Here is a 24,816-nt window from a genome sequence, read left to right as displayed (position 1 = left end):
GACACAGAGACACTTAGACTCTCATAGACTGCTGATGGGCATACAATCCAGTAAAGACTTTGAAAATGTGGCTTCTTCATAATATGATTAATTTGGCATCTTTTGTTTGAATAAAAATATAAATGTATGTGAGAGTTACAAATCTGTGTAATAACACCAAAAAAAAAATTAAAAGAATACACCCTCAAACTGTTCATTTAACTGCTTACCTCTCTCTCTGGAAAAAGATACTGGGTGATGAGAGAGAGACAAGAAAAGGAAATGCCAGGGAATGAGGTAAAGAAATTGAAGTTGAGATCAAATTATAAAGGGCCATGGATACTGAGCTTGAGTTTGGACTCTGCCACAAATTCTTCATCTAGGATCTTACACATATCACATGGAGAACACTGATGAAACAGATATGCACTTTGAGCCCGACTTATCAGGAAAGGAACTTATGTATCTACATCTGTCTCAGTATAGCAAATCTGTTATCAAGTCTTCAGTTAAACCCTTTCCCAAAAAGCAGATCTCCACTGCCTCTGCTTTTACCTGTCCAGTCCTAATGGTACAAGACTTGCTACCTCTGTTCAGATAGGTTGAGAAATTTATAAACTACTATCACACGATTATATTTGATTTCCAAAGTAACCATCTGTTAAGCAGGCACCCCAGGAGTGTTACTCTCATTAACAGATGAGTTAACTAAGGTTTATGGAAGTTAAATTATCTGCCCAACAGCATGGTGTGAGTCTGACAATAATAACACTAGAGGTAGCAGCAGATAATGTTTATTTAGTACTTACTACTTGTCAGGCACAGTGCTAAAAGCTTTTAGCTCTTATCTCATGAAGTCCTTGCAACAATTCTGAGGCAGATTAACGTCCATTTATAGATAAGGAAACTAAGGCTCAAGAGTAATCAAACAACTTGTCAAACATCACAGAGACCATAATTGACTAAGTCACAAGGCTAACACAGTTCCAACTCCAAAACCCATGTCATAACCACTATACTATTTCAGAATACACTAAAGGGTTATACATAACCATGTAAATAATCAGGATTGACACAGGAATCAAGGAAAATTTTTAACAGAGCAAGATTTAAAAAGGTAGGAATGCTTTCTATAGTCTGAAGAAATGCTAAATTAAAAAACCCAATATAGAAAATCTAAATATCTTTACAAAATTATTCTCCCTCCATATAGATCACACTAGTAGTTTATTAAGAAATCTGAGCAATTGAGAAATTTCTGAGCAAATGAGAAATTTCTTCCAATAATGTATTATATGCCTAAATGCATAATTCATGTAACTTTCAACAAGTTCAATTATTTTCTACTGAGTGGTATCTTCCTGAAAAGTATGATAAAAAGAATATATTTTATAAATTAATTTTAATTCAGTACCTTACAGTTTAACTCTACAACCAATTAGCTCCACTTTTCCATTAATAGAATATATGAATGTTTCAATAACTGACCACTAGAAAGTGATAACACAGCTCAACTTGGAAAAGAGCCTGACTCATACATCTGTGGCCCATGCACTAATTATTAAAAACTAGTACTGACTAGTCCCTTCTAGTAATAATGTCACAGGATCCAGCAATCCCACTCCTGGGCATGTATCAGGAGAAAACCGTAATTCAAAAACATACACATATCCCGATGTTCACTGCAGCACTATTCACGATAGTCAGGTCATGAAAACAATTTAAATGTCCATCAACATAGAAGATGTAATACATAGCACACAATGGAATACTACTCAGTCATAGAAAAGAATGAAAAATGCCATTTGCAGTGACATGGACAGAACTAGATAGTGAGTGAAGAAAATCAAAGACAAACAGCATATGATACTGTCTACATGTGGAACCTTAAAAAAAATGTACAAATGAACCTATTTAGAAAACAGAAATAGAGTCACAGATATAGAAAGCAAACATATTTACCAAGAGGGAAGTGGGGGAGGGATAAATTGGGAGGTTGGGAGTGACATCTACACACTACTATATATAAAATAGATAACTAAAAAGAGTCTACTGCATAGCACAGGGACCTCTACTCAATACTCTGTAATGATGTATATGGGAATAGAATCTTAACAGTGAATATATGTGTACATATAATTGATTCACTCTGCTGTACAGGAGAAATTTATAGAGTATTTTAAAGCAACCATACTCCAATACAAAATTTAAAAAGAGGACATGCTTATTTTCTAACTATTATCTCCTGCCTAGGACAAAGAGAATTATTCCCATAAGTGAGGGGGGGAACTGGATGTTCAGAGACTTGAGGAGTTCTAGCTATATTAAATTTGACTCGCCTTATAACCTAACTCAGTCTCTATCCTGTATTCTAATGTTAAATGTACATATCTGCTAGCTAATTTCTGATCTAAAGGAATTTGGTTTAAAGTACTATTGAAAAACATAGATTTTTTGCATGATATAGGATGCCCGAGGCTGGTGCACTGGGATGACCCAGAGGGATGGTATGGGGAGGGATGTGAGAGGGGGGTTCAGGATGGGGAACACGTGTATACCTGTGGCGGATTCATGTTGATGTATGGCAAAACCAATACAATATTGTAAAGTGAAAAAAAAGAAAAACATAGATTTTAAAGGGGGAAACTATTGTACTTAAAAGGATTCAAAGAGAATTCTTTGAGAATTTATACAAACTCACTGCTACCTAAAAACAAACAGGAGGAGGGACTCAGTGGCAAAAACAGTAGATCAATTGTAAAGAGTCTTCAAGGACAAAAACATACGACCAAGAATTAATACTGAGTTCTAACAATATAGTTCAGTATAAAAACAGGTAAATATTATTAAACATGTAAGAACTGAAGGATTACTGTTCTTATGAATTGCTCTTGAAGAAAACACTAGTTAATATAATTCAAACATCCGAAAGATAAACAGAAAAACTATGACCTCCTGGGCCTCAGTGCCAGCCACCAATGGGCTAACACCAAATCTGGGACCCTGAGACCCCACAATCAGAGACTCCAGGATCCAGCTCTACCTACCAGGAGGCTGGCACTAGCACCAGGACTCAGGCTTACCTACTGATGGACAGCACAAGCCCCAAGATCCTCTGGGCCTCAGCCCCACTCACCAGTGGGCCAACATCAGTTCCAGAACTATTGTGGCCCCACAGCCAGTCTGTAAAGATTCAGCCCACCCACTGGCAGGCCAGCACCACCACAGGACTCCTCTGTCCATGGAGCCAAATGTGCCAGCACCCAGCCTTACCTACCAGCTGCCAGTAGCCTCCACAAAAAGTGGAGCCTGGCAACCAACCAGGCCAGCCACATCTCAGTGTACCCACAGAAGGTAGCCCACCACAACACAAAGGCCAAAAGAACTCACACAGAGGACATTTTTGGAACTTAAATCTCTGGTGACTACAGAGGAGTGTGCTATGGGGACCTATAAGACATTTTCTATATAAGGCCACTATTCCAAGATCAGGAAATGTAACCAACCTATTGAATAAATAGACACAAAAGCAGGAACCTGGGATTCCCTGGTGGCTCAGTGGTAAAGAGTGTGCCTGCAATGCAGGAGATACAGGAGAAACAGGTTCGATCCCCCCAGTCAGGAAGACCCCCTGGAGAAGAAATGGCAACTCACTCCAGTATTCCTGCCAGGACAATCCCATGGACAGAGGAGCCTGACAGGCTACAGTCCATGCGGTCACAAAGAGTCGAGGCAATTGAGCACAAAAACAGGCAAAATGAGGGGGAACATGTTAAAACCCCAGAAGAACTAAGTGAAGATAAGGAATCTACCCAATAAAGAGTACATGGTAATGAGATGCTCAAAGAACTTGGGAGAAGAAGGAATAAACACAGTGAGATTTAACAAAGAGTTAGAAAATATGAAGAGCAACCAAACAGAGATGAAGAATACCATAAATGAAATAAAGACATTAGAAGGAAACAACAGCAGATTAGATGATGAAAAGGAAAAAAGGAGTGAGCTAAAGACAACGGAAATCACTACAGCTGAAAAGAAAAAATAAAAAGAAATACTGACAGTCTAAGAAACCTCTAGGACAACATCAGCATACTAACATTCACATACAGAGATCCCAGAAGTGTGTATGGGGTGGGGGTGGTGGGGGGATGGGAGGGACAAAGAGAATATATCTGAGGACAAAACAGTTGGCTACTTCCCTAACCTAGGGAAGGAAACAAGATACCCAGGTCCAGAAAGCATAGAATTCTAAACAGGATCACTCAAAAGAGGACCACATCAAAGGTATCAAAGATACATGGTAATTAAAGTAGCAAAAGAGATAAAGGGAGAATATTAAAAGTAGCAAGGGGAAAGCAACAAGTTATACACATAAAACTACCAGCTGTTTTTCAGCAGAAACTCCACAGACCAGAAGAGAAAGAAAGGCATGATATATTTTAGAAAATGAAAGAAATAAATCTACAATCAAGAATACTCTCCTGAGCAAGGCTTTCATTCAGATTTGGAGGAAAGAGCAAAAGTTTTACAGATCAGCACAACCTAAGAGTTCAACACCACAACCAGTTTTGTAAGAAATGTTAAACAAAAGGCCACAATTAGAAATATGAAAATTACAAAAGGAAAAGTCTCAATGGTAAAGGAAAATATATAACAGACTGATAAACCGTGTCAGTTCACTTCAGTTGCTCAGTTGTGTCCGACTCTTTGTGACCCCATGAATTGCAGCACACCAGGCTTCCCTGTCCATCACCAACACCAGGAGTTTACTCAAACTCATGTCCATTGAGTTGGTGATGCCATCCAGCCATCTCATCCTCTGTCGTCCCCTTCTCCTCCTGCCCACAATCCCTCCCAGCATCAGAGTCTTTTCCAATAAGTCAACTCTTCGCATGAGGTGGCCAAAGTACTGGAGTTTCAGCTTTACCCATCAGTCCTTCCAATGAACACCCAGGACTAATCTCCCTTAGGATGGACTGGTTGGATCTCCTTGAAGTCCAAGGGACTCTCAAGAGTCTTCTCCAACAGCACAGTTTAAACGCATCAATTCTTTGGCGCTCAGCTTTCTTCACAGTCCAACTCTCACATCCATACATGACCACTGGAAAAACCATAGCCTTGACTAGACGGACTTTTGTTGGCAAAGTAATGTCTCTGCTTTTGAATATGCCATCTAGGATGGTCATAACTTTCCTTCCAAGGAGTAAGCGTCTTTTAATCATGGCTTCAGTCACCATCTGCAGTGATTTTGGAGCCCAGAAAAATAAAGTCTGACACTCTTTCCACTGTTTCCCCATCTACTTCCCATGAAGTGATGGGACTGGATGCCATGATCTTAGTTTTCTGAATGTTGAGCTTTACGCCGACTTTTTCACTCTCCTCTTTCACTTTCATCAAGAGGCTCTTTAGTTCGTCTTCACTTTCTGCCATAAGGGTGGTGTCATTGCATATCTGAGGTTATTGGTATTTCTCCCGGCAATCTTGATTCCAGCTTGTGCTTCTTCCAGCCCAGTGTTTCTCATGATGTACTCTGCATATAAGTTAAATAAGCAGGGTGACAATATACAGCCTTGACGTACTCCTTTTCCTATCTGGAACCAGTCTGTTGTTCCATGTCCAGTTCTAACTGTTGCTTCCTGGCCTGCATATAGGTTTCTCAAGAGGCAGGCCAGGTGGTCTGGTATGCCCATCTCTTTCAGAATTTTCCACAGTTTAAAAGACAAAAGTAGTAAATATAATCTGCTACAGTTTGGCTGGGAAGTTCTGATTCATCCACCATAGTCCCCAGACATTGCTCCTTTGGATTTCTATTAATTTAGGCCTTTACAAATTCTCTTAATGGAAAAAACTTCAATTTCCTGGAAGACACCTGAATAGTTCTTTGCTCAAAAGGATAAAAAGTTTTGGGTAGTTGGAATTATGAAGTTGCCTGAAAAAAGGCAGAAAGTAGGGGAACAAAATCATGAATATGTTGTTCTATAAAGTTCTTGGTGAAAATGAAAAATATATCATTTACTTAAAAACTAAAAAAACTTTTTAGCCAACCCAATATATAGAGAACATTCCATCCATGAGTAGCAGAATAAGCATTCTTTTCAAGCACATATGGAACATTCTCCAGGATAGACTATAAGCGAGGCCACAAAAAAAAGTCAGTAAATTTAGGAAGACTAAAATTATATCAAGCAACTTTTACAATCACAAGGCTGTGAGAATAGAAATCAACAAGGGGAAAAAACTACACAAATACGTGGAGGCTGAACACACTAAACATCAGTGGATTACTGAAGAAATCAAGGCAAAATTTTTTAAAAAAGAAAAGAAACAGATAAATGAAAATACACTGAACCAACATCTATGGGACATAGCAAATGCACTAAGAGGGAAACAGTGATACAAGCCTATCTCAGGCTGCATTAAGAATCTCAAACAACCTAACCTTACACTTGAAGGAATTAGAAAAAGAAGAAGTAACGAAACCCATTGTCTGGTGGCTCAGAAATGGTAAAGAATCTGCCTGCAATGCATGAGACCCAGGTTCAATCCCTGGGTCAGGAAGATCCCCTGGAGAAGGGAATGGCAACCCACTCCAGTATTCTTGCCTCAAGAATCCCATGGACAGGCAAGCCTGGCTGGCTACAGTCCATGGGATTCCAAAGAGTCAGACATAACTGAGCAATTAATACATATTTACTTACTTAATGTCAGCAGAAGCAAAGAAATCATAAAGATCAGAGCAAAAATACATGAAACAGAGACTAAAAAGCAAAAAAAAAAAAAAAAAAAGCTATGGAAAAGATCAATGAAACTAAAAGTGAGTTCTTTTAAGAGATAATAAACAAAGTTGCTAAACCTTTAAGCAGACTCATCAGAGAGGGCCCAAATAAATAAAAAATGGAAAAGACGTTATAACCAACACCACAAAAACAAATGATCACAAGAGATTACTATGAACAATCATATGGTAATAAAATGGACAACACAGGAAAAAAAGGACAAATTCCTAGAAATGTACAATCTCTCACAACTGAATCATGGAGAAACAGAAAATATGAACAGACTAATTATCAGGAATGATATCAAATCAGTAATCAAAAAATCCTCAACCAACAAAAGTCCAGAATCAGACAGCTTCATAGATGAATATTACCAAATATTAGAGCTTCCTTGGTGGCTCAAATAGTAAAGAATCACCTGCACTGCAGGAGACCCAGGTTTAAGCCCTGGGTTGGGAAGATCTCCTGCAGAAGGGAATGGCTACCTACTCTAGTATTCTTGCCTGGAGAATTCCATGGACAGGGGAGCCTGGTGGGCTACAGTTCACAGGGTCACAAAGAGTCAGAGACGACTGAGTGATTAATACTTTCACTTTCACAATACTTTATGCTGCTTTATACCTTTAAGTACACCTCAATAGTTATAGCTTGATCTGTATCTTAATCTCTTTGGTATAAAAGATGAGGAAATAAGCATAAAGCTATAATAAACACAGATGAACAAAACACACGCATTAAAGGAAAAAGTCTGATATTAGATCACAGAACAGAATAAAACTGTGCATACTAGATTCACCCTCATCCTGCCCAAAGGATGAAACTGAAATACATGCAGATTCTGTATGTTCAAAATGACACAGGGATTATATCGGCACAAGGATATTCACCATAGAACTATATGTAAACAATAATATATTCAAATAACCTAAATGCCCATCACCAAGGCCATGGTTATATACATTATTTCTTATTCAATGAAATACTTTGTAATTACTAAAAAGAATGGTCAACAACCATGTACTGGTAGAACACAATTGAGACAGTAAAGCTTTCTGGGTAATAGTTAGAACTCTGTAGACAGACTGCTGGAATTCAATTTCCAGTTCCCCAACTACCTAGCATTTTACTTAAAGTGTCTATGCCTCCGTTAATCTCTTTGGAAGAGGAGGATAAAATAATACTACATACCTCTCAAGATGTGGCATGAAGACTGTGATGAAGATTAGTAATAAGTACTAAAATGCTTATTAAAACAGGCTCTAGAACATACAAAGCACTGCAAAAATATTATATTAATTATAAATAAGTGAGAAAAACCCAAATGTAGAACAGCATATTGTGCTATTTATGGGAAAATATATATATAAATATATGCTTATATGTACAAAATACAGAGGTACACACAAAACTGATAGTGGTTTTGTAGGAAAGAAAACTAGGCAGAAGTCTCAGAGTAGGAGAAATATTTGCTGCATATGTCTGTATCTTTTGGACTCTGTATCATAAGCATATACTGACCAGACAAAAATCAGTACTTAAATTACCCTTAAAAATCTTAAGGAATCTAAGATAACTGAACACAGTGCCATTTTTTTTATTAGTTCTTTGACCACTATGCCTAAGGTACATTTACGCAGATCTAAGGTTACAAACAGCAAACTCTCAGAGACAAATGTACTTCTTCAAAGTATCTATGAAAGCTCAGACATTTAATATGTTACTGTATAATATACAAAAGGAATTTATCTTTAGAGACAACATTACAAACACAAATGTCAAAAAAGTGTTCAAAGAAATGTGCATATAAATACCAAACATTAGAAATAACTTACATGCACATCAACAGTGTCAATAAATTATGGTGCCACACGATAGAGTATCAGACATTTAAAATGATAAGCATACACACATAAATTTAGGTATAAAATTACAATTTTGCATATAAATGATAAACAGTAAATTATGGACTCTTCAAAGTTCCCTGGACTGCAAGATCAAACCAGTCAATCCTAAAGGAAATCAACCCTGAACATTCATTGGAAGGCCTGTTGTTGTAGCTCCAATACTTTGTCCACCTGATGCGAAGAGCCAACTGCAAAAGATCTGGATGCTGGGAAAGACTGAAGGCAAAAGGAGAAGGGGGCAGTGAAAACAAGATGGTTAGATAGCATCACTGACTCAAACAGACATGAATTTGAGCAAACTCTGGGAGACAGTGAAGGACACAAAGAGTCAGAAAGAGTCAGACACAACTTAGCAACTGAACAACACCAACAACAAACTATGGACTCTTTCTACACAAGAACACAGATATCCTTCATTCCTTTTCATTGTTATAATCTGTGGTATGACTACACCATAATTTACTTGATCATTTTCTTATCAACTGACATTTAGGTTATTTCTATTTGCCTTCTGGGGGGGTGGGTAGCACAGATAATGCTTCACTGAACATAAATCTTCATATACAGGAACCAGTATTTCCATAAGGCAGGGTCCTGAAAGCAGAACTGTTCAGTCAAAACTAAAGCGCATTTGAAATATGTATGCTAGTGTTAGCTGCTCAGTCGTGTCCAACTCTTTGCAACCCTCTGGACCATAGCCCACCAGGCTCTTCTGTCCATAGATTTTTTTCAGCAAGAATACTAGAGTGGGTTGCTATTCCCTTCTCCAGGGGATCTCCCCAATCCAAGAACTGAACCCTGGTATCCTGCATTGCAGACAGATTCTTTACCGGCTGAGCTACCAGAGAAGCACTAAAATATGTATAAGTAGTTCTAAACCATCTTCTTCCAAAGAGAATGCATAAATCTATACTCTTTCAATCTTGACAATCATTATTCTTTCTCATTTTTATCAACCTGATGTATGAAAAATGACATATTATCTAATCTGTATTTCTCTGATTAGTGACGGTGAAGAAATCTTTCCATTCTTCCACTGTTTGTGGTATTCAGGCAAAATACAGACTATAGCTACATTATGTATAATACTCATCATGGTTTTAATTTTTCTTAATTTGCCAATATTTAATCATTGGAGGAGAAGGAAATGGCAACCCACTCCAGTATTCTTGCCTGGAGAATCCCAGCGACGGAGAAGCCTGGTGGGCTGCCGTCTATGGGGTCACACAGAGTCAGACACGACTGAAGTGACTTAGCAGCAGTAGCAATCACTGGAAGTCTCACATACAAATTCAGACTACTACTTCTCATTTTAAAAAAATTTTTAAATGTGGGTATCACTGGGTCAACATTTATTAATGACAAAAACCAACTAGTGATGAACAGAAGTTGTGCCCACACAGTGCTCTCCAACTCAACAATCTCATATATAATCCCTACTGAGCTCACTCATTTATGTTACCTGCCTGATCTCTTGCAGGAATTTAAGTTTAGCATTCCACTACTATTGAGTTACTTGACTATATACTAGTTATGAGAATTCTTCCTATGAAGGATATATATGTGTGTGTGTGTGTGCACATATAGGTAATTATATATATAAAGTATTTCTTGTCTCAATTTTTTAACTTAATGATATTGTTCATATACACATATATATATATATATAAATCGTAAAGTCTTAATCAAATGATAGCAATGTTTATCCTTGGTTATAAGAATGGCTTTCACTTTTATTTATCTTTGTATCATTTTTTAAAATATATACAAGAAGAATTCCCTCCTTTTATAATCAGTGAGAGGGGAAAGAAAAAGCTATGTTCATTTTGAAACAGAGGATGATAGTTCGGTTATGTTCACTTTTAAACTGACAAAGAAAACTCTAACATACAATACTAGAGGACAGCGACATAATAATCAAACCCATTTAAATTAGTCCACAACAGTTCATGAGGAACCAAATATAGCCAATACTTCAGATCTGAACCGTAATGTACACTGCTCTTACAAGAGATATTCAAAAGTGCCTGGAGTGATCTGATTCATACTGAAGTTATAAAACCAAATTTCTGAATACTGGCAGTTCAGAAACCAGCTTTTTCTTCAATTATGAATATTTCAATTTTTATAAATATAAAAACTATAGTTTCATTCAGTCAACATTTAAAATATACTAAATGCCATGAACTGCATAAGGTGCCAAGTACGCAACCATATAATAAAGCATATTATCCTTACCTGTAAGCTAACAAGTGTAAAGGCAAAAACAGTGTGGTAAGAACTGTTGAAGCACAAAGGCACTTAAGAGCCTTGGAAAGGCTTCTTCTTAAAGAGACAACACCTAAGAAGAGATCAACTATAAGAGTGGGAGAGGGCCAGGAATCCTAAAGTCATACTGACTCCTCTCTCTCCTTCATCTTTCATATCCTAAGAATCACTAAATCCTACTCGTTCTTCCCATAAAATTACTCCTGACTCTTCAACTTCTCTTCATTCTCAATGCCACTACCCTGAGCCAGGTCCACTGAACATTCTCCTGTAATAGCGTTGTAACTGGTCTCAAGCATCCACTCCCAGCCTTATTCTTATTCTAATCACTACACTGTAATTAAAGTAATCTTTCAAATACTCAGGGATTTCCTGGTGGTTCAGATGGTAAAGAGTCTGCCTGCAATGTGGGAGACCCAGGTTCCATCCCTGGGTCAGGAAGATTTACTGGAGAAGGAAAGGCAACCCACTCCAGTATTCTTGCCTGGAAAATCCCATGGATGAAGGAACCCGGCAAGCTATAGTCCATGGGGTCGCAAAGAGGTGAACACGACTGAGCGACTTCACTTTCTTTCTTTCTTTTCAAATACTCAAATCTAATCGACCAACTGTCCAAATTAAAACACCTGGATGGGAAAGGGGGTGGTCCCACAAACATAGCCCTCAAGATAAAATCCAAAATTCTTAGCAATAATTCTCAAGCCTTTCATGATCTGGCCCCTGACTTCAGCCACAACTCCAACATTTCCCCACCTTGTCCTCTGGTCAATCCCCCAAGTTCTGCTAGCTCTTGTCCCTAAGACTTTACAGGAGCTATTTCATTTGATCATAAACCAGCATAAAATGATCTCAGTTCGTTTTCAAGGCAAACCATTCATATTATAGTAATACAAGTCTATGCCCCAACCACTATGCCAAAGATGAATTGAAAAGGTTCTATGAAGACCTACAAGATCTTCTAGAACTAAAACCAAAAAAAAAAAAAAGTGTCCTTTTCATCTGGGGACTAGAATGCAAAAGTAGGAAGTCAAGAGATACCTGGAATAACAGGCAAATTTGGCTTTGGCATACAAAATGAAGCAGGGCAATGGCTAACAGAGTTTTGCCAAGATAACGCATTGGTCATAGCAAACATGCTCTTCCAACAACACAATAGACAACTCTACACATGGACATCACCAGATGGTCAATACCAAAATCAGATGGATTATATTCTTTGCTGCTGAAGATGGAGAAGCTCCAAACAGTCAGCACAAAAAAAGACCAGGAGCTGACTGTGGCTCAGATCATGAATTCCTTCTTGGAAAAAACAGGCTTAAATTGAAGAAAGTAAGGAAAACCACCAGGCCATTCAGGTGTGATGTAAATCAAATCCCTTATGATTATACAGTGGAAGTGACAAACAGATTCAAATAGATTACATTTGATAGAGTGCCTGAAGAACTATGGACGGAAGTTTGTGACACTCTACAGGAGGCAGTGATCAAACCATCCCCAAGAAGAAATGCAAAAAGGCAAAATGGCTGTCTGAGGAGGCCTTACAAATAGCTGAGAAAGGAAGAGAAGCGAAAGGCAAGTGAAGAGGAAAGATATACCCATCTGAATGCAAAGTTCCAAAGAATAGCAAGGAGAGATAAGAAAGCCTTCTTAAATGAACTATGCAAAGAAATAGAGGAAAACAATAGAATGGAAAAGTCTAGAGATCTCATCAAGAAAATCAAAGATACCAAGGGAACATTTCATGCAAAGATGGGCACAATAAAGGATAGAAACGGTATGGACCTAATAGAAGATATTACAAAGAGGTGGCAGAACTGTACAAAAAAGGTCTTAATGACCCGATAACCATCATGGTATGGTCACTCATCTAGAGCCAGACATCCTGGAGTGGGCCTTAGGAAGCATTACTATAAACAACGCTAGTGGAGATGATGGAATTCCAGCTGAGCTATTTCAAATTCTAAAAAACAATGCTGTTAATAAAGTGCTGCACTCAATATGCCAGCAAATTTGGAAAACTCACCAGTGGTCACAGGACTGGAAAAGGTTACTGCAATGCCAAAGAATGTTCAAACTACCTCACAATTGCACTCATTTCACATGCTAGCAAGGTCATGCTCAAAATCCTTCAAGCTAAGCTTCAACAGTACATGAACAGGGAATTTTGCAGATGTACAAGCTGGATTTAGAAAAGGCAGAGGAACCAGAGATCACACTGCCAACATCTGCTGGATCATAAAAAAAGCAAGAGAATTCCAGAAAAACTTCTACTTCTGTTCCATGGACTATGCTAAAGCCTTTGACTGTGTGGATCACAACAAATTGTAGAAAATTCTGAAAGAGATGGGAATACCAGACCACCTAACCTGCCTCCTGCGAAACCTGTATGCAGTTCAAAAAGCAACAGTCAGAATTAGACATGGAAAAATGGACTAGTTCAAAACTGGGAAAGGAGTATGTAAGGGCTGTATATTGTCACTCTGCTTATTTAACTTATATGCAGAGTACATCATGGAAAATGCTGGGCTGGAGGAAGCGCAAGCAAGCTGGAATCAAGATTGCCAGGAGAAATATCAATAACCTCAGATATGCAGATGACACCTCCCTTATGGCACAAAGCAAAGAACTACTAAAGAGCCTCTTGATGAAAGCGAAAGAGGAGAGTGAAAAAGCTGGCTTACAACTCAACATTCAGAAAACTAAGATCATAGCATCTGGTGCCATCAGTTCATGGCAAATAGATGGGGAAACAATGGAAACAGTGACAGACTTTATTTTCTTGGGCTCCAAAATCACTGTGGATGGTGACAGCAGCCATGAACTAAAAGTTACTTGCTCTTTGGAAGAAAAACTATGATAAACCTAGACAATATATTTATAAAGTATAAAATATTTTATATATTTATATTTATCAGTATATTTATATTTATCACTTTGCTGACAAAAGTCCTTCTAGTCAAACCTATGGTTTCTCCAGTAGTCATGTACAGATGTGAGAGTTGGACCATAAAGAACGCTGAGCGATGAAGAATTGAGGCTTTCAAACTGTCATGTTGGAGAAGACTCTTGAAGCGTGCCTTGGACAGCAAGGAGACCAAATCAGTCCATCCTAAAGGAAATCAGTCCTGAATACGGTTTGCAAGGATTGATGCTGAAGCTCCAATGCTTTGGCCACCTGATGCGAGGAGCTGACTCACTGGAAAAGACCCTGATGCTGGGTAAGACTGAGGGCAGGAGAAGGGGGTGACAGAGGATGAGACGGCTGGATGGCATCATCGACTCAACAAACATGGGGTTGAGCAAACTCAGGGAGATAGCGAAGGGCAGGGAAACCTGGTGTGCTATACAGTCCATGGGGCTGCAAAGAGTCGGACATGACTGAGCAACTGAACAACAATACAAACAGGTTTACAGTTCTTCACTGAGCTAGCTCCATGCACCCTTCAGATCTCAGTTTAAAGATCAGGGGAGTCCTTCCTGACTATTCAAAAGCATTTCTGAATACTGTCTCCCCTCTCTGTGCTCCCACTTAAAACTTCCCCTATCAGAGTATTTTTCACACTGTATCATACTTGTCAGATTAGCTATTTCACTCCCTCATTTAAAGCAGTGGGAAAACAGGGAGCTTACTGTCTTTTTCACAGTTTTATTCCAACAGTTATAAAATAATACCTAACAGTTTAATTTATTGAAAGAATTGTTGAGTATTTGTTAACTTGGGCTTTATCTACCCTACTAAATAGCAGCCTTCCTACAGTTTTACTCTAAAGTACTTTACAACTTCAAAAGCACTATGAACTTTTTATTAAGCACACAATAAGCATGTAGTAAACACTTGCTGAAACCAGTTGAATAAGCAAAGACAAAAATCTTGTCTCATTGCATATTCCCCTATACTCAACTTAAAATTAAATCACTCAGATTTTTTAATGAATAACTAAAATGACAAGATTTCAACTATTTTCCTTTGTTTATAAAGATCTGAAATGTTCCTTATATTCTTTCACTAGTTGAAAGAAATAAACTGCTCTCCCTTCCAAATCACATAAAGCTATGTATTTTTGTAATTCTAGTTAAAAACGGAATCTTCAAAACTGGAAGACCAAAGATTGAGAAAGTACCCAAAATTAACATGTCCAAAGGAACGTTACTGTTCAGAGAGAAATGGAAAAACACTGCCTTAAGCAGCATGAATGAACATGATGCAAGAATTAATTTTTATGTAGGCTAAAGAAATAGCTCTAAATAAATAAATTGTTCTATATTAGTCCATGTTAATTAGAATCAAGGCAAGAGTGCACAACTCACAGCATCTCTAAATTCATTTTCCCCCCTTTTCTAAAGAGGCAAGGCGCAATAGTTTGGACTAAGATGCACGGAAACTAAATTTTATACAGTAACAAATACATGAGAGTTTTTCAAGAAATCTGGTGTTCCTTCTTATGGGAAAGCACAGATTTATTATGTAATTTTGATTCTGAGCAAACAAAAGTTTTGAGCAAAGAACTGAAAATCTGTTTACTCAACCTAAAAGTCAAGCCATAGTTGAGATTACCGCTCTCTTGTACAACACTTCACTATATACATAAATTGTTAAGATTCTCCAGCAAAATAAAAGGAAGAGGTGGGATAGGGGGAACTCAAATGTCTCAATATAACTAAGATATAATAATAAATGTCATATCTTGATCAAACTTAATCTGAAAAGTTCTTAGGCCACACAGTCTAAAAAAAAAAAAAGATCTGTGAATATTTGCTTTAACAGCCTTTCTTTCCCAGGAACTCAAAACATGTCACACAGAACCTAAGTATTCTCAAAGGACACTTACTCTTTAACATGGGCTAATTGGCAATAAATCCAAAAGTTGGTTACCTAATTATCAGTGTAAAGCAAACGAGATAAAATGTAATTGCTATCTTAGGTTATATGCACTAAGGTGACTACAGTACTTCAAAAGTATTTTCAACTTAGAATTTGATTTTCAGTACTTTTAAGCTAAAAATTAATCTCACTTAATTGCCTTTTGTGTGTATAAAACCACACATTTCTTCACTAGATCTTATCTGATCATAAAGTCTGTTCATTACTCATTCTATAAACTATCAGAAACTGTCAGGAAAAAAATATAAACAAAAATAAATTTACCACACACGGCAAGATTAAAGGAGTGTGGTCTCAAGGCAGATATATTACATTTAAGAGTCAGTATTTAATAAGTTGCCTTTATTATAAAACAAAGTTTTTCTCATATTCCTATAGTTCACTTTTTAGACTATTCAGATGAAGACCAGTATGCTCAGTTATTTATCTATTCATCCTAACAGCTGTTAAAACAGGATTTACATTTGGGGGCCTTAATAATATAATCTCATTATCTCTGTATTACATTTTAAAAAATACCCCAAAGCAAAAGTCTTCCTCATACAAGATCAAAAGAAAAACATGGAACAGTCAAGCCCAATTTAACTTAAGGTTAATAAAGATTTTCTCCCATAAGAACCTACTCTAAATATGGAAAGGCAGCCCATGCTTATAGATTTGAATATATATTAAAAAAAAATTTTTTTTTTTTGCAATTTAACATATTAAATCTAACCAGTTCCCAACTGGTTAGATGTACTATCTACTACTGTGTGACTATAACTGCAAAATATGAGTCCCACATAGTTTACAGAAGCTTTAATGTAAAAAATTCTTATATCATAAAAATGTAAGTCATTTAGTAATTTGCAGGTAGCAACTGATTATTTAAATTATGCCAGAAAAAAAAAAAAAACATTATTTGGCCATACTTAATTTCAATTACTCCCAGAAGCAACTCAAATATTATCAAACTTAGTTATAAAAGCTGGATAGTGATATGGTCAGAAAAAAAGATGTATCAATTAAGAAATTATTTGTTATTTTTACACATGATCTACGTGGATTATTCATTTTCAAAGAATTCGAACATAATGGGCATCCCTGGTGGCTCAGCTGGTTAAGAATCTGCCTGCAACGCAGGAGACCCTGGTTTAAATCTTGGGTCGGGAAGATCCCCTGGAGAAGGGACAGGTTACAACTTCAATTATATGAAACTTAATTTTAACTTTCTTTGATAAAACAAAAATCTTCAAGATCTTACTACAGGGTCATTATAAAAGTATCAATTAGCATAATGTGTGTGTGTGTGTGTGTGTGTGTGTGTGTGTGTAAATATCAGGTATAAGTGAGCTCCAATTGAAAAGAGGCCAGATAAGTTTATTTTTGCGTGTAGATAATTAGTCATGCATTAAAGCATTACTCACAGAGCTAACGCTATAAAAATTACATAGCTGACTTTAAAAGCAAATTTATTAAGTCCTTCCTTTCTCATATCACAAAATCTTTAAACTGAAACATCTAACTCTAAAATCCATTTGTCTGATAATAATAATTAGCATAGATCAACTCAGTACCTTTTTTAATTAACAAAATAAGCTGGTAAAAAGTATGTTTTATAAAATGCCTTGACAGTATACTATCCTGAATAATGGATATAAACTAGTTTCATACTTTACAGTTAGTTTCTAATCAGTTTCAGTATCTATTTCTCACAGTCTAATACAACGCTGCAACAGTAGGGTTGCACAACATTCTGGGGGAAATGTATAAAATTATTTACATTGAAATACTTAGTCCTGTACACAAGCATCACGACAATTTCACAAGAGTTGTCAACTTTTTAAATAAAAATATTAATAAATTTTAATAGAATTAACTGTTTGTTTCAAAAACTGTGACTCCATTTTAAAGAATCATTGTTCTCAAGTCCCAAAACAATTTTTGCTTTTCATGCCTTATCTGCAACCTAAAACATTAACTGATTTATGTCACTGACTCACCCATTGACCATCATTATATTTGATCATCTTTAGGTCTTTCCTGCCCAATCCAAAGCCCAACACAGTCTCACGTTCTGGACCTTCAATACACTTTGTTCTTGTCCTAAATACTCATGTTCTGTGTGTACTACTATAAGCTATTATATAACAGGAGGTGGGATAAATTAAAGAATACTGCAGCACTATAAGCCATTTAGCATGCTGAGTTTCCACAGTTGCTTAGTGGGTGTTCTGAAACTAGGCCATATTTCTAGTATTAAGAATTTCAAATCCCTACTTCCAAAGTACAGAAATAAATGTTTTCAAAATTAAATCATAAAACCTTACTATTTTAAGCTGCCTGGTATATAAGTATCCCATTTCTATGACTTTAAAACTATAATTAACACATGGTAGATAAACCAATATTTGTTTTAGCAACAAAATAAGGAATAACCAGCTCTTTTACCTATCCTTATATAGTCAGAGAACACAATCGATTACAAAACTAAGACAATAAATTTATGTGAACCAGAACTAAAGCCCTTTAAGTGAAATATCAAATTCTTTATCCCAGAAGACATAAAAAGAACAAAGCTGAATTAAAAATAATATACTTCAGGTCATCCAAGATGCAACATTCTACAGACTTCTAAAACAAGTAATTATGACCTCCAATCTAATTTTTCCAGTCTAGGTTACCAAAAATGCCAAAAATTAACAAGAAAACTTACTGTTTAAGGACTTCCCTCATAGCTCGGTTGGTAAAGAATCTGCCTGCAATGCAGAAGACCCAAGTTCAATTCCTGGGTCGGAAAGATCCTCTGGAGAAGGAAATGGCAACCCACTCCAGTATTCTCGCCTGGAGAATCCCATGGACAGAGGAGCTTGGCAGGCTACAGTCCATGGGATCACAAAAGTCAGACACGACTTAGCAACTAAACCACTACTCTAACAGTTTAAAAGTTGCTTTATGTCATTCTGTCATATCACTGCAACAGGTATGTTTTCATTCAAAACTGATAAACATGTTGTTACTCAGGTTTACATACTTCGTACCTCAGTACACAAAGAAACACACGGTGGGTATAAAATCCAAAAACTTTTAAGGCAGTAATAATATACTGCACTGAATCAGGACTTTTGATTATTTTCTTCAATGTAATTTTACTTAATAAATACTTATAATATCTAATATGTTTCATCTCATTAAGCAAATCTTCCCAATAACAAAAGGCTAACATTAAAACTTGTTATCATTTTAGATGGAAACCTTTCTGAAATATAATATCTGCTCCTGTGTCATTATCAAAATTTACCAACAGCAACTAATACCTTTGTCATGACCTTACATCATCATTTTTGCTATACTATTCTACATATAAAATAAATGGCATCTTAAAAGATTTTAAGTATTTATCACATTAATTTGCCTTACACTGATATTTTTTTAATGTCTTACGTCTGCTTTTTAAGTACTTTACCCTTGCTCTTATTTTCAACTTTCATAAGGCCTCTAGGAGTACCCTAGTCCTTTCTACATTTGGCTACCAAACCTTAAAATAATTGTACATTATAAAATTTTAAAGATCCCTCAATTAAGGCCTAGGGGGTTCTAAGAGCAGAAAATGTGTTTAAGAGCAAAAGCACTATGATATCTTTGTCCTTTTTGGCCTGTTTGTTTGGGGGCCCTACACAAATTTTCTATTAGAAGCCTTACAAGGTAGACATTGTGTACTGGAGAAATGGTAGTAAAGAGCACAGAAATACTTGATGCTCATCATGAAGCTTACAGTAATGCACAAAAGACAAAGACATTAAACACAACATTACAAAAATGATGAGTATTATAAAAAGGAAATAGCAGGTGGGAGACCTTAAAACAGGAGAATCTAACTAGAGATCAAAGGCTTCCCCAAAGATGTGATATTGGGGTTTGACCAGCAATTAGGAGGTTAGCCAGGTTAAGAGAGCAAGGGGTTGTATCCAAGGAGATGACACCAGAAAGTTTTAGTTTCCTAAAAGATAACCTTGAGATAAGTGAGACGTTATAACATTTATATGGGAATTGCTAAAATGTGAAACATTTAAAAAGGAATTTCTCAGATTTCTATAATGAAAATAACAGAAAGGATTGCTGTGCTTAGTGGCTCAGTCATGTCCGACTCTTTGTGACCCCCATGGACTATAATCTGCCAATCTCTTCTGTCCATGGGGATTTTCTAGGTAAGAATTCTGGAGTGGGTTGCCACGCCCTCCTCCAGAGGATCTTTCCAACCGAGAGATCAAATCCAGGCCTCCCACATTGCAGGCAGATTCTTTACTGTCTGAGCCACCAGGGAAGCTCAACCAACAATACCGGAGTGTGTAGCCTATCCCTTCTCCAGGAGATCTTCCTGACCCAAGAATAGAACCGGGGTCTCCCGTACTGCAGGCAGATTCTTTACCAGCAGAGCTATCAAGGAAGCCCCAACAGGAAGGACTGAAAAAAAGCCAAGTATGAGAATTTTTAAAATGGGAAACTACGGCACGCTGGGAGAGCTGAAGAGCCTTCATTTCATCCTCAAGTAAGTATTAAATCATACTGCATGAAAAATTACTTTTTAATAGTCAAGTTCAGAGAACTTTTAAATCTTAAAAAACTTTTAAAGGCATACAAAAACTTCTAGCAGGCTACCAGGATATAACTACTGATCATACAGTCTGACTTTTAAGCAAAGAGTGGCACTCTGAATAAGTATGGAAAGAGGCTATTTTTAATGTTCTTAGAAGAGTGCATTTTAAATATCTGCAAAATAACTCACCATGAGTTCTAAGGAAGGAAATTCATAAATGTTACTCTTAACATGATACATGAAGGCTGAGAAAAATATATTTAAGTATATGAGAAAAATATATTTAAATATGATTTTGAAATATTTTATCATTATCCAAGTTCCACGCTTCAGAATTATTTCACGTTAGGCTGATATGTTCTTCTTCTATTTAACTATGAAAATATACTTAGTTAAAAATTTTAAATAATAATTTGGAGCAGATTCCTAACATTAATGCAGATCCACAGTTCAAGCCTCAAATTAAATGAGGCACAAAAGGCATACAATCTCTAAAAATAATAACTTTAATGAAAGCCTACTGTATCACTTAAAATATTAACATTAGGTCATAGATGGACTCCAAATTGTTATTCCCTGCAATTCTCCAAATGGACCTTAACATCTCTAACTTCTATGCTTTTTCTACCCTCCATCCAACTTATTCCTCAAGATAGTTCAGGTTGTATCCTTCAGTAAGCACTGTTGATTATACATGCAGTCTGAATTAATCCATCTGAGTTCTTCAGTGTATACTGCTACCAAAGCACTTGTCACACTGCAAAACAATTCACTACTGTTTGTCCCCTTCATGCAACAAACCATGAACTTACTGAAAGCAGGAAACAGCACCTTTATCTCTGTGCCTTCACAGACTGGGACACACAGCACTCAGGAGAAGGTCTGTGACATTAGTGAGTGTGAAACCAGTGAGAAACACTCACACAACAAAATTCAAAGGTTAATTAAAAACTATCTGCATAACTGTGAAAGTCCTGAAAGCAGTGTTGTACAACACAAAACTGGAAACAGAGAAAGCCCAAATTTAACTGATGAAATTAACTCCAAATTCTAGACATCATCCATGTCAGAACACATCATTTCTACCTACAAGGCATTAGAAAAACTAAAAGAAAAATATTTATCTGTCAATGGTGAAATTACTTAACTAAACTTGCAAGATTTATAAATTGGGGGCAAATAAGATGCTTAAATTGTGTGTTCACAGTGCTATGAACATTAGAAAATAGACAATCCAAAATATTTCAGAGTAGTCTTTCACATAGGAACAAATCATACCCTCTTTTAATGTTTTAGCTTCAAGCAATATGTTCATTATTTCCAGTAAAAGAAACTTTAACCTTTTCTAGCATGAACTACTTTCTGTGACCAATTACGATATTTGCAAAAGTTGGAATGAGATACATAGTGTGAAATAATCTAATTAGTTCTTTAAATCTTGATAATGGGAACATCATACTTTCTCAAAAAGCACATATGTTAGCAACATCTCAAAAGCTGAAGAGCCCTCTGCAATTAGAATATGCTTTTCATACATTAGAACTTTGATTTGCTGAGTTAAAGATGTGCTAAAAAACTGGGAACCAGGAGAAAATGCCAAAGAAGAAACATGTCAAAATAATGCAACTACATATTTTAGAACATGAATCAGTTTCTTAGACTTACGCATGTTCTTTTCTACCTGCACTGGTTGACAATTACATTTCAGAGCACTCCAATACTTGAAGCACACTATAGGCCAACTTGTGACAGAAATTTTTAATATTTTAAAAGTCAGAGTTGACAGTAAAATACAAAATCTAACAGAAAAAAATATTTCCAGAAAGATATATAGTACACAACCTTGATACAATGTAAAATTCAGAAGACAAGAATAGCAAACCTGACCTATATATGCCTAATACGAAATATGTAATGCAGGAAATACAAGTCAAATAATAAACAAAAATAGCAACAAATTTATTTGCAGTACTCCTTTTTCAAGTATCCCATAGAAGTACTTTATCATTCTGCTGCTAAATTACAGCCCATTTCTAATTCATCTATAACAAAATATTTACAAATTCCCCACGGATCTTATTAGGAAATATCAAAGTTTTATATCTAAGTTTCCTCTCCTAATTGATATCTTATAATCCAGTTCAAGAATACCTTCACTAAGCCCAAGTTATAGAACCTCAGAACTCACTGAAGGACAGGAGTCAACTTGTTTTTCTTTTGTTGTTTTTTATTGTTTTGAGAGTGTTTTGGTCTTGTGATTTTTTTTTAATTACTATAAGCATATATTCTATGCTTTTTCATTCATGAAAAATACACAAACGATACAGTGAACTGAATCCTATGAAGATATAGTCTTTCATTTAATCTTCAACCTCCAAAGAAATTCATCCTTATATCTGCATGCCCAGGTTAGTGTATATTTTTCAGTTAAAAAAAAAACAACAGATTCTGGTATTCTTTTCTCATATGATATTTAAAATCTAAAAACTATTTAAACTGTTTAAAGAATACAAGTCTTACAGAAATATTAAATTACACAACAAATATTGATAATACAGCATATTTTTAAAACAAATATGACTGCAATTTAACTGCCTGGATAACAAGGAATTTCAATTTTCACGCTTGCCCTCAAAATCCATACAGGTAAAGCAAGGCAAAAAAAAATATACCAGCAGTTATTCAGAAGCCATCTTTGGGAGCATTCCACCTAGAATTCCAGTTTATTATCTCTCTTGAATATGGGAGAAGCCCTCTCCCAAGTCACTGAAGAAACAAAAAAAAAATTCAAAAAGTGTAATTCCAGCCAACATAACAAAAGAATTTATGATTGTAGTGTTCTCTTTGAAAAGTGAAATGTTTCAAATTTCTGACTGGTTTCTAGTTCACAAGTTGCTGTGTCTTACTTGTTACCATTATCCAAACAGTTCTGATCAACTTTCTGAATATGGTAGCTTAAAAACTCAAAAAAACAAAACACCTCAGCTGCAAATTATTAATGTATTTCTTAACATCATTCTTTAATCCATTACCACTCATAACAAATAAAAGAGAAAATTCTTAAAAACAGCTGAAAAATTGTGTCAACAATCAGAAATCAGAAAACAAATGCCAATCTGAGATCAATGTGTTTTTTAAAAACTGAACAAATGCTGGGAAAAACTAGTAACCTTAGAGATAGGCCATGTCCGTTATTTCCAAACTGGCATTTCAAGAATATAGTTTTATATGTCAGCTTTATGTTACATTTAAACCATTAGACAAGGCCTTTATTTCTCTGTGGTCTATTTTAAAATGCATACGCATTAGAACTTTTACAGTGTGCCTGAGGTCCAAATTAGTATTTAAAAGATTATCATATTCAGTCTAAGATCCTTATGTAGGTAGGGAATGGTCATTTACATAATTATTCCTAATAATTCTTGTCACTGTCACACAGAAAACATAAACACTTAACAAATTCAAACTATGAACTGTAAGCTTGGTGAATGTCACAAATTGTACTCAATAGCTAAATCTCCTCAAATACATAGTAACAAACAGTTACAAGGGCTACAGCATGTAAAGGTGAGGGTAGAGATTAGCAACTAATAAACTGAGGTCTTTAAGCCAATCTTTCAGGGTTGATGCTGTAAAAAATACTTGGTGACACAAGTGTACTCTAAAATTCTGAAAACCTAACAAAAAATAGTTTCAGATACAACTATCCATTACTCCTGAGTACTGAGTAAGGAGAAAGTGCTGACATTTACGAAGAAGTGTACAACACTGCACAGGTGTAAGCTTAGATATAGACTGGTGGTGGTACTTATCATGAGGGAGGCAAATACTATGCAGTCCACATCTGCAACACAATTTTGCTTCAGCATCCCTAGAGACTTAGAAAACATTTTTTGGGTAGATTGCAAAATATTGCTTCCTCTTTTATTCTCATCACCCCCATTATAGATACAAAGCAACAGACAAGAAAATCAAATCACCAACTCAAAGGGCTGAAAGCTTAAACACACACAGACACACACACACAAAAGCATCTTCTTTCCAACTATTGAAACGGTATTCATTTCACCTGTTTGTAGATTCACACTAACACAATTACACAAACCCTCTGCTGATTTTTGAGGAAAAAAAAGAAAGGAAGGCAACTAATGGCTTGGAGTCATTCTTGTACCTAAAAGAGAGGAGGGAGGTGGTACAAAACAATGGATACTGAGGGGCTGGGGGAAGATCGTTTTGTCCCGAAGCCTCTAGCATTGGGGGGCGGGGGGTGGGGGGAAGGCGGGGAGAAGAGTACTTTTCCTCTACCCCTAAAAGCCTCCGCGGAAAAAGGTTGCTATTAGGCATGTCCAACAGAACACTCTTGGATGCCTACAACTCGCTTCACCAAGCAACACACCCAAAGCCGACTCACCACTCTTCACGGAACCGAGA

At 36.3% G+C, this 24,816-nt stretch overlaps 1 protein-coding gene across 1 annotated transcript in view; it reads right to left on the bottom strand.

The window, feature by feature from the left end:
• The window catches only part of SHOC2 (SHOC2 leucine rich repeat scaffold protein), an 84,743-nt gene that overhangs the window by 59,343 nt on the left and 584 nt on the right, over positions 1-24,816 (bottom strand). The gene's annotated exons all lie outside the window — the stretch shown is intronic.

Source organism: Capricornis sumatraensis, chromosome 23 (genome assembly GCF_032405125.1).
Source record: "Capricornis sumatraensis isolate serow.1 chromosome 23, serow.2, whole genome shotgun sequence".
Taxonomy (NCBI): domain Eukaryota; kingdom Metazoa; phylum Chordata; class Mammalia; order Artiodactyla; family Bovidae; genus Capricornis; species Capricornis sumatraensis.
This window is presented reverse-complemented; position numbering and strand designations above follow the sequence as displayed.